Below are 13844 nucleotides of genomic sequence, written 5' to 3' on the forward strand. Positions count from 1 at the left end.
AGGGTGCAACGAATATTAGTATTACTGCTTGTAAAACCCCTATTTAGGGGTTAGAAATTGCACCCAGATTGCCTTTCGATTTTACCCAAGTGTCTTCTCTCTTCACTGCATTCCCTCGTAGAAGTCTCCATCCTCCCAAGCGTGTGCCATCACAAGCCTGCGCCACTCCCCTTCCAGCACTTGCTTCCTCTAGCTCACTCTCGTGCTGGGCATCTTTTCCCTCTTATCTTATGTCTATTATTCCTTTTTCAGATCCTTGAAGGAGCTGGCAGAACTAGATGCCACATGTAGCTATGTGTCCAGAGCTCAAAGCAGACCCTGCAAACAGATTCTGTGGTGGGTCCCTTTGTGATTCATACAGAAGGTGACACGGGCCAGCCAGGCTCCCTTAGAGGATCTTCCTTCACAGAGAGTGTTAATGTCCACCAAAGTGCAGAAAATACTATCAGAAGAACACCAGTTGGATATGCATGAAGCGCTGACTTCTCATCCCGGAAGTGCTGTTCTGTTCCTGCCTATGTCATGTTTTCTTATCCCTCGGAAATACACAGGCTTGAGGCTAAGGCTTGTATTAATGCAGTAGTCAGGAATCATGTCAGAATTACCTGTCTGAAAAGAGTTCTCAAGATGGTTTTCTGCCTCTGAAGTAGAGCATACTTAAATTGCAAAACCAACCAGGTAGGTGCTGATACTGGCCCCTTTCTAACCTCTTCCTAGTGAGGAACCACTGTCCTAGTTCCTTTCGACATAGAAAGCACCTACCTAAATAAGCAGCTCTGGAAATGGAAGTTTAGAAAGCTAAAACAGCCACACTTCAGACAAAAGCCATTCTATCTACTCCTTATTATTCTGTCCTTTCAAAACAGCCTCTCTTTGCAGGTAACACCAAAGGCCATGGTTCGTTTGCTTCCCCCACAATAACCATCACAACTTCTCCAACATCTATCCCACCCCACAACTCCACGTTCCAGATATAGTGTATGAGCTATAGAGATACTTTAAGTACACACAGTGCATTAAAGGATGGAGCCTGCTTTGTATCTAGGTCTCCAGACCTTAGCAATTTACCCAATAACATTGTCCTTCTCTGCAAAGGTCACTCTTCTATGCACCTAAGTGAGGATTAGTGTGCTTCTTCCCTGCTCCTTGCAGCACTGGAGCTCCTCAGTGACACAGCCGTTATCCATTTCTCCATGACACTTGCTGTAAATTTGCTTTTAAAAGACATCCTCTTGCAATACTGTCAATGCCCCCTGCATTAAAAATGAGAAAAATATGGAAACATGCATTAAAACATTCAGAAACAAATGGCTTCTTTATTACATAAAAGCTCTCATGTGTCTCAAAGGTACTGAGAATAGAATAATTTATCATAAATGAGATTATTATTGCTGGGAAAGGGTCTGTCTTAATGCCAGTTTTCTTGGGGATTAAACCAAACCCTCACAGTCCATTGGGAGTTTCAGAAACGTGTAAGTCAAATACTTAAAAGCTTTAAGTGGAAAATACATGCTGATGCAGCAGTCTTAGGAAAGACAGAGCAGGTTGTGCTTGTTGTCAGCTTTAGAGGGTCAGCTACAGGGTCCTGAGGGGGAAGAAAATAAAAATAATGACTTCTCTTTAACCAACTTCAAGATCTGCTGTGCTTAGGGGTTTGAAATGCAATGTCAAGACCTCAAGACAGCTGAGCTCCAGGGCTCCAGCTGCTGGGTGTTGGCCAGATATCAGGGATACATTTTGCAAAACAAATATTGTCTTGTGAAAATTGTATTCTGTTGTCCTTTGGGGCACATATTTTGCAAGGAGATAAATGGAGACCTCAGAGGAAAACTGAAGCTTTGGAATTAAGGGAGAATGACTTGTATTATCTAACATATCCAAAAACTAGAGTGTTCTGAATAATTACGTACTAGTACTATATGATCACTTTCCAGAGATCTAGAGCATGATCCAGTGTGGTTTTCATGAACAAAATACTGAATAATATTTTATCTTTTTTGAGTCAGGGCCATCTTTGTAAGTATTAATTATGACTATATGGTACCAGAGCAGTCAGTGATTAGCATGTGATTTGTATCAGCATTTATGGGATAGGATTTTCATAGTTTTGAAGGGAGAGGAAAATGAACTTGTGCAGTACTCAATGGGGTCTAGTGACTTAGGCAAGTGAGAGAGCCAGTGGACTTTCATGGAGGAATTTGTGCTAGTGATGACATTTCACATTCCCTATCCTTATAAATACTTTGTTGCATGATCCAATATTATGACAACAGACAAAAATAATCCATTAACAGCTCTCCTTCCCTTCCCATTCTTGTTTCCTTACAAATGTTCTTTATCTACATCCTTTTGCAACTTCATTTCTAGGCAGTACCCAACTACTCTGATGAATGAGCTATGGATGGAGCTGGATACTGACATTGTCATCACTGTCTATTTGGGAGGGGAGGTGGGGTGGACTGGGGCAGTACAGCAGCATAGGCCAGAGGAGACCAGCTGGCAGGGAGGAAGTTGGCATAGGAACAGAGGCCCTCAGGACTGATTTCTTGGCAATCTTCCACTCATCTCTCCCTGGATGTCTGCACTAGAACTACAATAATGGCCAACATTTATTAAGTACCTTGTCTATGCCAGAATCTGTGCATTATCCCTAATCCTTATAGAACCTGTGAAGTAGGCATTACCACCATCTCTGTTTTAAAGATGAGGGTCATGGCTCAGCAAGGCTGTGTATTCCCACATCCATCCATCAACAAACTGGCTGACCCCAGCTAGGGCTCTTTTCAACACTCAGACCTATCGCTAACCCAACCCCATATTAGCTATACATTCCTTAGTTATCTTTGGTCTCTTTTTGAAAATTATTAAAACTTCTAAAAATGTATTTCCTGTCTTTCTTACTCATATAAACTCTTAAAGAGCGAAACGGTAGCTTCTGGACTGATACTCATAAAACTCAAATTCCCACTTCTGTTGAGTGACCCAGTCATTATTCCATTCTGGCATGTGACTACTGGGCCTTCGTTTTCCATGTGTACAATGAGGAAGTTGGACTACATGGAATCAGAGGCTGATTTAGCCTCTGATGTTGAGTGGCTCCCATTATCTTGGAGGAGCTATGGGACGTGTCCCCATCTGGGATCTGAGCAGAATGAGAACAGCACCAAAGACTATAGTGATTTGATTTCAAAGCTCCAAATTGGAAACTCATCTGAATCATGGGGTAACAACATGTTGTAATGGTGACATCAAGTCTGCTCCAGAAATTCAATGGTATGAAAAATACGGTGGATACTAAGTTCTACTCTTTAGAGAAGGCTCTGTGCCTGGTATTGTTGGGACATGCTCCCCAAATGTTCATTTGCTAAAAGTTTGGCTCCCCGTGTGACAATCTGAGACTACTAGGTCATGAGCACACTGTCACTGAAAGAGATTAATTTCATTCTTTGAGTATTAGGTAAGTTCCTGAGAGTGGATTTTGGGAAGAAAAAACTTAATGTCCCTCTGATCTCTGGCTTCGTCTCTTACCATGTGAACTCTTCTACACACACTGTTTATTCTTCTTCTGCCTCTTGCACACCACCCTCTGCTGTGACACCACTCACCATGCCTGTCATCCTTCCATACAGCTCTCCTCAGAGGCTACCACATGTGCTGCCTAACCTTGGACTTCTAGCTTCCAACTGTGAGATCAATAAACTTCTTTTTTGCTATAAATTAGCTAGCATTGGGTATTTGGTTACAGCATCACAAACTGGATTCAGAAACAGAGAGGCACATGAAGACTTTATTTATATTAAAATCCCTCTCCTTTGACATCCAATTCCACAGCTTCTCCCTCGCTCCAAGCTCTACCAAGTGAAATACATTTGAGAATGGTGTTTCTGTCCTATTATGAAACATTCTGACTATTCCAGATTGTATAGCTGATTTGCATGGTATTCACATGCATTTGCATGCTACCTTTGGCTAGGTGGTATCTAATTTCCTTTATAAAATAAGAGATCACATCAAACCCATGTGTTAGATGAGCAACTGCATTTCTATTCAGAGCAAAAGTAGCCACCCACTGCAAGCACTTAAAAATCTCCCTCCTGGAAAGAGGAAACACAATTAAGCCAATTTGCCATGGTGAGAGGCCTAGCTTTCCTTGCCTTTAATGGAAATAAAGCACAGTGGAAAGGAAAATTGCCAAATGGTAGTGATTTTTAAAATCTTCTGAGCGTTTTATAATTAATGTTTATTTCCCTTTCATTCTTGCCCACCCTCTCAGCTCCTCTTTCCACTCACTCCAGATCTTCAGTAGCCCCCCAGGAATTAAAATATCTTCAGTTGTTTATATAGCCAGAAATAAAGTCCAATTTAAGGAGAAGTGTGGGCAAAAAAGTATAAGAAAAGCAGAACCCTTGTTTGCCTTGAGGTAATACTAAGGCTTGGTCTTAGAGGCCTCAGAAGGTACCTGATAAATGATTGGGGTGGACTGATAAACGATTGGGGTGGACTCATTATATCAAGGTGGGGATGGTTGACTAATGTTTGCAAAGATGGATTAAGTGAAAGCAAATAGAAAATGACACCAGCTTCCTTTCTGGGAGGAATCTATTGTGTGAGTGCCTTAAGATGAAACTCTAGTACAAATTTGATTGACTTTTTACTCTTCAGTGCTGTGTGCTCTGCTCTGGCTTATCTCAGCTTTGTAGACTTCACCCTAGTACAGTTTGAGGTGTTCTAAGTGGGTAGTTTTGCATCTTTTTGGCTGGTGAGACTTGAGTCTAGAATGGGTGTCTCCCAGCCCTCTGCCTCTTCCCCTCTCTGGTCCTCCCAGAGTTGAGCCTGTCTATGGAGGAAACTAGGCCAGTATTTCTATAAACTGTTATTGAGAGACCTGGAAAGATGAGCGCCATGATTTGAGCTGGCCTTGCCTTGTATTTCTTATCATGAAATAGCAGACGGGGAGGTGCAGAGAGAGAGAGAGAGGCTATTCAGGAAGGCAGATCTGGGGCACTTCATAGGTGAAAGAAGAGGCAGAAGACACTGAGTAGCCTGGGCAGGGGCTGTTGCTAGAATAGTTACTCTGAGTCACCGGCCCTGGAGCATCGTCCCCTGCTTCTATCCAAGGTAGGCCTTGGATAATTATGATGCCAGCAATCTGCTATGAGAGATACCTCGGAAGGCAAAGGACACCTGCCAAGGAATAAGGGCCTTGGAAAAGGAAAAGGGGAATAAAGAAATAAAAGGACAGGAAAAAAAATGTAAAACAAAACAAACAAAGATATATGGAATTAAATAGGAGTTTCAATCTCAGGAACATTCCTACTTAATCTTTTTGAGCATTCTGTGAAAGATAAAATAAGGGGATGGTGTACACCTGCAATCCCAGCACTCAGAAGGCTGAAGCAGGAAGGTCATGGCAAGTTTGAGATCAGCCTGAGCTACACAGTGAGCTCAAGGCCAGCCTGAACCGCACAGTGAGACCCTGTCTCAAGAAGACAAAACCAAAAACAAAACATAAAATATGGGGAGAGTATAACAATAATGATGGGTAATGTACAATGAATTTAACAGTGTTTAAAACTCATAATAACACCCAAAGGAGGGCATATAATTATCTTCATTTTACCTGGGTGGAAACTAAGGAACAGACTGAGTGGTCTCTAATAAGTTTTGGAGATACAATATTCAGAAGCTATCTTGCTTTTGCCCCACCCTGAGGTGCTCAGGGTCTGTGTCCTTACGTGTGTTGCTGAGTAGTGACCACCTCCGGCCATGTTAGCTGTTTCCTGCACTGGTAGCTAATGCTCTATAATTGCTGGAGGGCTGGGTGGTGGTGATGAGCACTGAGTCAGGCTGCACCTCTTCTCACCTGAGCTTCCTCATTTCTAAAATGAGGGCCACAAGCTCCTCACATCCCCACGGCTGACATTCAACATGGTGATAGCTGTGAGAAGTATTTTGTAAAAATATTTTTGTACACTAAACTACCATATAAATATCCATTATGCAGACATTGGTGGCTCTGGTCCTGAGGCGGAGTAGCCAAAACTATCTTCTGGTGTCATTCTCCCTTCTACTGTCTCCCAACGGTCTCTTGGGTAAAACAAATATTTGTGCTCGCGTGTGTTCAGATGGCGTCTTGCATTTCCCTCCCTTTTTATCTCATCGGTGAAAGTGTATGGACTACTTCTAAAAAACAAAAGGAAAACTTCACCTCAAGGAGCCCAGAGGCCTGGGAGCACTCAGGACATCCTGCTGCAGTGCAGAACTTTCTGAACACTCCAAGAGGTGAGAGAGTTTCCACATAGGTCAAGGCCTGAGATCTCACAGGAGAGACCACACCTGATGCCTGGTCCTGACTGTAGTAAACACAGTAAAGCCCGAAAAGCTGATGAACTTTTGTTTATATATATTTTAGCATCTTTGAGTCAGATTATTGGGTATGTTTTTCTGAGCTCTGTTTTTGTCACAGTGATGCCTAAATGAGAGCGTCTCAGGGGAGAGTCAACCTGGACCTGCAGATAGGATATTGGCAAGTGCTGTACTTTCAGGACTGGGCAACTAAAGCAAAACAATTCCTCCGAGTCACTGTCTTACTCTTCCAGAGGTCTCATCATCGTGGTTCTTAGAAAAGCCTGAGACACATCAAAGGGAAATAACAATTTGCTCATAATGAGAGTTGGTAAAAAACAAAACAAAAATCTTGTGGCATACAAGCACTATTTACCCCCGTGGAAGACCTACACACCTCCTTCTGGAAGAGGCCATTATTTCTCACTGGGGAAAATAGAAAGAAGATTTGGGAAGGGACTAACTGGAAAAAAAAATAGACAAAGACAAAACCAAAATATTTTTAATTTCCTTCTGGCAATTGATGGTTCTTACCTTTCTTTCCTGCATTTCACCAGATAAGACCCTCCTGGTTGAGCTTCCCTCTAAGGGAAGACTTAGTAAAAAAGGGGAGGTATTGAATTCACTTCTATGAAATTCACTTTAAATTCTTTCCTTTCAGTTCTATTCCCTTCAGTACTGTGTGATAAATGAAATTTGATAAAATCCTCTGGAAACCATAGTTGTTGAGAGGCTGACTGGAAAAATGTAGGATCAGACTTCTGTTCCTGAATCCAAACTGGAAATGAGTGCTCCGAGGCCAGGGAGAGCCCAATGGGGCAGGATGCGACCAGAGAAGACACAAGGACTATAACAAAGCAGAATCAAGAGATGGGTTTAGACTTTAGTGGTGAGGCAGAAACAAGACTTAAAGATTTCCTTCTGTTGAGGCACACCAGCTACCTGTGTGCAGGCTCCATGCATGATGTTACATCACTGAGACAGTAGAATGAGAGACTTCATAATGTAATTGAGCATATGGCTTCACTTTATTCCTAAACTATATGTCATCTCCATTTGACAGATGAAGACACTGAAGCTCAGAACCATGACATGTCTGAAGTGTGGAGGTTTCTTCAAAGCTGAGGGCAGATCTTTCTATTTCACCCCTCCTCCCTGAAAATCTTGCACTCATAGAACAACTGGCCTGACTAAAATTGCTTAAAGTCATATTGTCCTGTATCCGCTCATTTGTATTCTGCTTAAATCTTGGGCCTGAAATGAAGGAGTTTTTATTGTTATTTTGGTTTTATGGATGTTTATTGTTATTGTGTTAGAAGTATAAGTCCCTAGGTTGGTCTAAAACTCATGGTGATCCTCCTGCCTCAGGCTCTCAAGTGCTGGGACTACAGGCCTGCGCCTCCACACCTGGTATCTGAAATATGTGCTTACATTAGTATAGTCCTGATTCTTTTGTCACCCAAACATCACGATGATTATGACAAATGTTGTTCATGCCAAATTCATTGGTGTTTGAAAATAGCTGTAGTACAGCTTTTTGGAATCCAAAAGCAAACTCTGATATTTTTTGCAAGTGTGAAAATTCTTTCAGCTGCACCACATTAACTCAAAACATGTGAATGGTCTGCCTCCAAGTATCATAAAACATTTTTAGTCTTTGAATTTTTTGTCCTAGAGAAGCCCTATTCTCCTAGACATGGTAGTGGGAGGCTAGAAAGTTTCAGAGAGCCCTGGTGCAGTGCTATTTGCTGGGTGGGCTGAGAGCCAAACCATTGTTCCTGCTATTTCTCAATAGAGAAAGGAGAAGTGTTTATGAACCATCCCTGGAATCTCTGTCAATTAGCCTGGAATTTGAGGGGTTTTCCTGAGGAACTTTGTGGAAGTCTTCTTCTATGTGGGGGACTCAGGTGAAAAATTTAACCCCGCAGTGGAGGAGAACTGGGCCCACACAGCACATGGATGGGAATCCTAACTCATTTAATTAGTCACTGATGAGTCTCTGTGGATTAGCCGCATTTTCAGGGAAGCTTTGTCTTATGCTATGGATAGTACAGCATAAAACTGTCTTATGCTCTTGTTTGAAGCCTGTGTACAGAGTAGTTTAAAGGCCCAGGTCTCTAGGTCTGGCTCCAGACCACTGGTCTCTTAATATTTCTGTGAGTAGTGACAGGAATCCGTTTTAATAAGTGTCCAAGTGATCCTTTCATGCATGCTGTTGATTGACAACCAATGCTGTACATTCGTCTGGCAAAAACACTATTTATGTGCACTCATTGAAAACAGCCTTCACCACCAAATCTTGTAGCTGATGGAGGAAAGCAAAGGCCAGGTGATGAGTTCACCTACAGCTGCCGGAGAGGTGGATAGAAGCCCTGTTAGGCCCTGGCACTTGCTAGAACTGAGGAGAGTTGGAAGGTGGTCAGGAGAGTGAGAGACAGGTGCCTGTCAGCAGGGAAAGCCGTGGGGGCAGCACAGCTTATTCTGGGCCTGGAGAACGATGAGGTGCACAGTTGATGTTTTTTAGAGATGATTCTCAACTCTTACAACCCATCTGCTATCTTCCTGCCTGGCAGGGAGACGTTTGGTTAAGCGGCTGTATTCATGGACCTGGCTGAGGCGTTACGGAGAGAGTACACAGAATCCCCAGCCTCCTCTGTTTGTAAAATAAGCTCGGGAGGTGGGTGAGCATGACACAGAGCAGCACGGGAGGCCTGCCTGCAACCTTCCCTCCCTGGCTTCCAATTACCAACTTATTTATTGCTTATCTCTGGCTCTTAGACTGCAAAAGGGAGCCAAAATGTTAATAAACACGGAAGGTTAAGCCATTGTTTAACCTCCTGGTTTTGCAGAGCAGGGAAGAGGAGTAGGAGAAGGAGGAGGAGGAGGAAGAGGAGTAGGAGGAGGAGGAGGGGGGGGGAGGAGGAAGAGGAGGAGGAAGGTAAGGGTATCTCTGCTGCCCATTGTTTGTAGGACGCTCCTTCCACTTACTGAGCACACAGCCTAACTGTTAAAGAGGTAAAGGGTGTGATTATCAGGCTGGCGGTAAGTGGGAACACACTGTGGCTTTGTTTGGGCTTATGGGGAGTTTGGGTAATTTTTTCTCTCTCTTTTTTTCTTTCAACCCCCCAGACCCCATAAAAATATTTGGGGGGGTGGGTGTTCAATGGGTGCTGACTCAGCATTTCTCTCAGAGTCACACTCTCTTCCTTGGCTGTATGCACGATGGCATCTCGGAGTACACAGGTCCTTAGAGACAGTTTGTCTGTCGCCCTCAGTGGGCACGCTCCCTCTAACTGGACCAGAGCCAGAGGGCGTTTGAACAAGTTACCTCTTTTTCAGGCAGGCCAGCCTTCCTGCTTGCAAATGAACTAGACCTGGGGAATGTTGGTTCCTGGAAACTCACAGGGATTCCTCTGAGCCAGCAGGATCTGTTTATTTCTTAAATTTTTTTTCATTGAAGTGAGGATACTGCTCACATTCAGAGGCTTTCTGTTTCTTTGAAGTCAGTAGAGTTAAGCAGAGATTGACCCTCGGGGCCCGCAAAGCCTGTGGCCTCTGTTCAGTTCACACTACACTGGGCTTCAGCTCGCCTGCTACCCAGTAGGACAAGCTGGGTCCCCTTCCGCCCTGTTCACAGTGAAATCAGGAGACACATATTTCAAATTTCCATTCGCATGGCTGAAAAAGGTAGCGATTAACATCTGTTATGTAGATGGAGCTAAAGACTTGGGTCTGGCTGGCATCTCTGGTTTCTGTCGCCAGATTCAGCAGGCACAGACACAAGCCTCACTGCTCACTGCACACATCAGGATGTCCTCCCCCGCTGTCCCCAGAGCTCAGGTATCTGGACTGGTCTGAATTATTATCTGGCTCCTCATGGTGTGCGTGTGGGTTCCTCCCGAGTGTTGGGCTTCTGAGCTTCACAGGAGAAATGGATCTGGTTAGAACAGAGAGCACCCGAGGTACATGGGCTTGGGGAAATAATTGTTTTGAGCTTTCTCTATTGATGGCCTAGCTGGACTACTGCTCACGAGTTGTAATAGGCAAGGTCCACATATGGACAACATGCTTTAAGCTGCATTTCACTTTATCATTTTCAAGGTACTTCATCCACGCGTCTTTTGATTTCCAGTCTGTTGCTGAGCAAGTGGCAACAGCCTTGCTGTAAAATGAGCGACTGTAGGCAGGTGATATGTGTCTGAAGTCACAGAACTAGGAAAAGGTAGAGACATGATGTGGCCTCAGGAATTTTGATCATAGGGAAAGCTCACAGCCTCTTCGAAACTCAGACCTGCTGCTGACCTCTTAGAGAACTACTCTCTGTGATGGACCCTTAGGAATCAGGGGCTGCAAGGTAGGGAAGCCTGGAGATTAGGAACCAGTGCTGCATGTCCAAGCAATGATACTCTGCTACCTGGATGTAACTCAAGCTGACCAAGAGCAGATTAGGCTAGGATTAACAATTAGATCCCTAGTCGGGTTATTCACTGGCGGTGTGACTTGAGCCAATTATTTAACCTTTTGTTCCTTACTATCTCATCTGCAAATTTTTATTTTATTTTATTTTATTTTATTTTATTTTAGCCAAACTGGAGATTGAACTCAGGCCCTTGCGCTTGCTAGGCAAGTGCTTATTCTACTGAGCCATCTCCCTGGCCCCTTGCAAAATAGAAATAATAAAAATTCTCAACTCCTATGATTGTGACAATTAAATACATTGGTATGTGCATAGTCATGGAATAGTGTGCTGCACGTTGTATATATGTACAATAGTATATACTAAATAAATTAAAAATCTTGGTGCTCTACCTGGGTTTGGCCAGCTTTGGAGGATGAGAGTGTGACTGAGGTCACAGAATTTTCATCAAACACTTCGCTGAAGGATTACACAACTGGAAAATGGCAGCACATCCAAATGTAGGCAGATGCCATATCGGAACCCTTGTTCTCTGGGCTTCAGTCTTTCTGCAGATGTGAAGCAGTCCAGGGCTCACAACAAATGTACAAGGAGCAGAAAATACCCGTGTTTCCTGCGCAGATGGAGAGGTACAGGAAAGGGCCAAGTAAAGAGAACCAAAGAGAATAGAAGGCTCAACTAGAATCTAAATTCAAAGGGCAACTGAAAAAGGTCAAGGCCAGAGAGGGTCCTTCAGGAAGGAGAGAGGGAAAGGAAACCACAGAGAAACATCCTTTGTGGCCAAACCCCACCTCACCAAATAGCTCTGAAATCAGCTTTTATCTTTATAAGTTATAGCTGGCTAAGCCAGTTGTTTGCATAGTGTATGTATTGAAACATTTGATTGCTTTATGGATGCAATAAAACTAATGTGATTGAAGGCAGCAATGTCGCTTGTGTCCTGGCCAGGAAGGCTGAGATGCTGGAGCTGGGGCTTTCTCCGGAGCAAAGATTTTTTAATCAAACAAGAGGAATCTGTTGCCCATACTGTGCTGGGAAGACAACACAGGAATTTGTGGAGGATAAGAATGTTTAGAGTTAGAAATCTAGGATGATGAAGTGTTTGGGTGGGGGCAGGAGGCAGAAACAGAGAGGCATTAACTGCTCAAACGATAAAAGCTGAGCGAGCAGGGTCTGTTTGACCTCTTAGAGGAAGCAGGATCTGAAATTTAGAGGGGGATGAGAAAAAAGGGGTCTTGGGCACACTATGATGATGGCACTTCCAAAAGGGATTAGGATAGAATCATTTGTTCCTGGAAGAGGAAAGCTTATATTCTAATGATCTAACGAGGTCCTTCATTATCTTATGCACAGTTGAGAAACTATAAGTCATAGCCATGAAATATAAGCTTAGACTTTGAGTGGAGCAGGGAAAGGATTGGCAACATAGGGGTGGAACATGAGGGAGGTCAGTGACATGTTCATAGAGGAGGGGCAATTTATGGATCAGAGAAGGTGAGGACTCCTGTGACAAAGAGGAAGAGAGAAGAAAGAAGGAGTAAGGGAAGGACAGAGGGGGGAGGGACAGAAGAAAGAGGGGAGGAAAGATGGAAGGAGGGAGGAAGGAATGCCAGCAGAGGTACTAATGCATAAGGGCCCAGAACATTTCAGCTTAGGTGAGGGCCAAGAATGGCTGGATTGGGGAAGACAGAGGTTAGAAGAGAGACCAAATCTCTGGCACCTTAGGAAGCCATGCTAAGGAATTTGGATTTTATTTTGCAGGCTGATATGCCTTAGTCAGTTTTCCACTCTCTCATCAGTGATCATAATCCCAGGTCTCAGTTGGCATCTGTTCTTCTGAAGAACCTTAGCAGAGTGACTAACCTTTGGCATTTGAAAAAAAAAAAAAAAGATAGGATCAGAACTGGAAGATAAACAGGAAGAGTCTGAATCAGAAAAATCAACATGGAAGTGACTGTGGTAGTCCAAGTAGAGAGGAGAAAGGCCCGAACTCACCAGGGATATGTATGAGTAGAAATGACTGCACTTCATTAATTGTTACCCTCACTGAAACTCACAAAAGGTCAGACACCGTGCCTGTTGCTGGAGCTACAAAAATTAAACTTGAAAGCCTCCCATCCATTGTTTCCAGTCTATGAAAGTGAACTGGAAGTAAAACAATACTCAAGTTAGGAGCAGGACAGAGGTAATGGAGGGGGGGTCAGAACCCCCAAGAAGAGGTCTTTAATTTTATATAGTTTCAACAAATTTTTCTGAAGAAAAATAGCTTTAAGCCATGGCTTTAAAAGTAAGCACAATGCATGATAGGATACCCTTGTAATTGCAGCTACTTCGGAGGCTGAGGCAAGAAGATCTTAAGTTTGAGGTTAGCCTGGTCAACTTGGTGAGAACTTATCGCAAAAAAGAGGGAATAGCTTGGTGGTAGTATGTTTGCTTACCTAGCATGCACAAGTCCCTGAGTTCAAGTCCCAGGACCACCACCACCCCTCCACACACACACACATGTACTATTGAGACAATAACAAAAACAGACAAGAAGGGACCAAGAATAGATAGCAAAGTACGTACAAAGACAGCAGGAGGCATGGCTTCCAAGATGAGGTGGAGAGCAATCACGGAAGTCAGAAAGTGAAAGTAGTTCTGCGCCCCTGGGCCAGGCACAATGTTAGGGAATCAACATGTGCACTGCCTGTGACCCTCGAGGAGGGTTGTGTAGAGCAGGAGAGGGAAGGTTCAGAGCTGTGAGATAATGTAGCTGAGACAGATACCAAAGTCAGGAAAATCAGCATGAAACCCAGCCACAGCCTGAGCAAAGTCCACCACAAGAATGCTGGATTTCCTATGGAAAAATGATGTAATTCAAGTTTCTGTTTTGCAAAAGTTATTCTGACAGCAATGTGAAGGATGGACAGAACGAACATAACTTGGATGCAATAATGACATAGGCATAATGAGATGACAAAGGACCAGAGGCTGAAGGAGCGGCAGGATTGCTTGAGCCCAGAATTTGAGAGCAGCCTGAGTAACATAGTGAGACCCCATCCCCCCCACCAAAAAAAAAAAAAAAAAAAAAAAAAAAAAA

This window comes from Octodon degus, unplaced genomic scaffold (genome assembly GCF_000260255.1).
Source record: "Octodon degus isolate 3935 unplaced genomic scaffold, OctDeg1.0 scaffold00002, whole genome shotgun sequence".
Lineage (NCBI taxonomy): Eukaryota > Metazoa > Chordata > Mammalia > Rodentia > Octodontidae > Octodon > Octodon degus.